The 2,977-nt window shown below is 32.7% G+C and overlaps 1 pseudogene; it reads left to right on the top strand.

Moving 5' to 3' along the window:
• LOC145164470 (large ribosomal subunit protein uL6m pseudogene) lies at positions 1-2,192 on the top strand (annotated as a pseudogene).
• Positions 2,193-2,977: the final 785 nt, after the last annotated feature.

Here is a 2,977-nt window from a genome sequence, read left to right as displayed (position 1 = left end):
ATGTTATTAGGTGTTAAAGGCTTGTGCGTTGCTTCCCGTTACCACCACCACTTTCCATTAACGCCGTTTTCTTCTTTTTATCAAAACGCCGGTGCCCACACCCACCAGCCTAATGGATTCAACGGAATGACATTCATCAGCCCACGTTTATTGGTCTTAGAAAAATGACAATGGCCCAGTGATGATGCTTATTCTCGGCCCAACATTGCTTAATCAGAAATTTTATGAAATTGAGAAAAAAATGCAAATAATTAGAAAAATGAGTATAATGGTTTTTTTATTGCCAAATATTTGAATAATCACGAATTCGAATTATGAAATGTATTTTTTTTATAATCCCCGATTTTGAGCATTTAAAATTTTAAGATCTTAAACTCCTTGGCTGCTTGCTTTATTTTACTATTTATTGCAACACTTGGAAATTTTGAAGAACCTATGCGATGCCACTTATTAATCTGTAAAAAATTCGATGAATATCTTTTGTAGTTTTCTTACATTTAACTTTGATGGATTACATTATGTTTTGGGGCTCTTAGAAGAATATCGTCCATGTTTGTGGTTTTTATTATGAGTTTGTTCAATCTTTATTTCTAAAGAGCTTAAAATTAATGTCATTAACCCTATTCACCTATGTTTCATTAGTTTTAATTTATCTCATACATTTGATTTTTATGGTTGTAAAAGGTCTTCAATGGCTGGTTTTTAGTTTTTATTTATCTACATATATTTGAATTTGTTGCCTATCCTTTAATGATAAGTCGCTATATGGATTATATATGTTTTTTTAAGTTATCAGTCCTTAAAATACAGAGGTTTCTAACCTATTAATTCTAAATAAAGATTATAGACTTACATATGTTTTGAAACCATATTACATATTAATTAAAAACAAGACAAAATTTCACAATTGGTCCTGTGGTTTACAAAATATCGCACTTTGAGGACTTCCTAGCAAAAAGTCACGCCACTAGTCCTTATGGTTTCAGTTCATTGCATGATTGGTCCTTGACCCTAACCCCATCACTTTTGTACTGTTAGTGCATGGGTATTTTTGTCTTTTCATTTAGGGTTATTTCCAATAAAGACCCATCCCCGTCGCTGTTGCTAAGGATGATTTCTTCACCCAACTACAGCGAATTGTGTGATATGAATAGGGTTAGGGTTCTTCCCAAATCAATTCCCCCATTATCCCCAAAACAAAATCGAGACTTATTAGTGGTTCATCGAATCGTTCCCGGTGTTCGCTTCTTGACAACTTTCTTGATTTGAGAGGGAATTCGTTTTCTTTTAGCGCAAAGTTCCTCCCACCGAAAGAAGAGAATCTTGATGCTCTTTCAACAAATCCAGGATCTGTCAGGAATGGAGTGTTAAGCTTTGGTGGTAAATTTAACGGAGTGTTATAGGACGAATTACTGGTGTTGCTGCTTCCGGTAAACTCTCGTCATCCACAATAGTATTCCGGCGATATCAAACATACCGAAAGAAACAAAGATTGTTGAACATACATTCTTCAGTAAAAAGAAAAAAAGACAAAGATCGGAGATAATTTTCAGGTTTCTACTTTTCTTTATCGGGGTTTCAATTCTATCAGATTACGATATTTGCTAATGCATCCTGCTATGAATGCACGTGCTTTGCTAGCAAATTTTCTGTTTTCTTCTTTTCATCAATTTCACATATAAGTCGTCATTGTTTATGAATTTTTCGTTATTATATTGAGCTTAATTTCGTGAAAGCTTTTCCCCAAATCAAAGGATGATTTTGATCGCCACTTTCATGCATCAAATTTGAATTTTTATCTGTTACTTTGTACGATTCCTTTGAAATTATTAATGGAATTACATATCGTGTTTCTTGATCTAGATTTTGAACGATGTGTAATCTTTCAGTTTCTGAAGATAGTGGGAGTTGGTTTCAAAGCAAGAGCTGAATCTGAAGGGCATCTTTTGTTTCTGAAATTGGGTTACAGTCATGAGGTGGAATTGACAGTTCCTCCTGCAGTTCGAGTATTTTTTTTCAAACCCAATATTGTGTGTTGCACTGGAATTGACAAGGAAATGGTGTATTAGTTTGTTGTTGTTGTTGTTGTTCATAGTTGTAAGCCCCCTGAAGTTTTCAAAGGGAAATGTATTATGTATGTTGATGAAGTTATAAAGAAGAAAGAGGAAAAGAAATCACAATAGTTTTGATGATGATGAAGGAGAAACCCTAGAGATCGACATTGTTAGTTTTATGATCGGAAGATTATACTTTGTCCTTAAGTTCTTGAATAATGATATGACTTGGTAGTGCAGTGGAGGAAAAAAGTATAAAGCAATTCATGGTAGCCACTCACCTGGTTATAAGAAAAAAAAAACAAGTTTTTGCAAAAAGTTGGGTTTTTTTTGGGAAACAAACAAACCTGTTGGTTTAAAAAAAATCAGTAAACATGAGGTCTTTATTGGAAATAACCCTACATGAAAAGACAAAAATACCCCTGCACTAACGGTACAAAAGTAACGGGGTTAGGGTCAAGGACCAATCATGCAATGAACTGAAACCATAAGGACCAGTGGCGTGACTTTTTGCTAGGAAGTCCTCAAAGTGCGATATTCTGTAAACCACAGGGACCAATTGTGAAATTTTGTCTAAAAACAATGATGATAGACTTATGAACAAAGCATTTGAATTTATATAAAAATAATTGTTTGCAAGTTCATGATTAATTATTACAATTTTTATAGTCTATTTAAATTTATATTACATTGTAAATAATCATGATTTTATCAGATATGTAAACATACAGAACGTAGATCGATATTCATAACAATGTATATACTAATTTTAATTAATTATTATAAACATATAAATAAAAATCTATCTTTTTAAATTAATAATTTTTTTGCAAACTGTGAATAGTCGTGACAATTTGAAATTATCAATAATGTTTTTCTTTTTCAACCGTGGTTTCCACGGGTTTTAAACTTAGTATTTAATC

Source organism: Lactuca virosa, chromosome 3, assembly GCF_052849685.1.
Source record: "Lactuca virosa cultivar CGN04683 chromosome 3, Lactuca_virosa_CGN04683_v6, whole genome shotgun sequence".
Classification (NCBI taxonomy): Eukaryota; Viridiplantae; Streptophyta; class Magnoliopsida; order Asterales; family Asteraceae; genus Lactuca; species Lactuca virosa.
The sequence above is the reverse complement of the archived record's forward strand: the minus strand, read 5'-3'. Positions and strand labels throughout refer to the sequence as shown.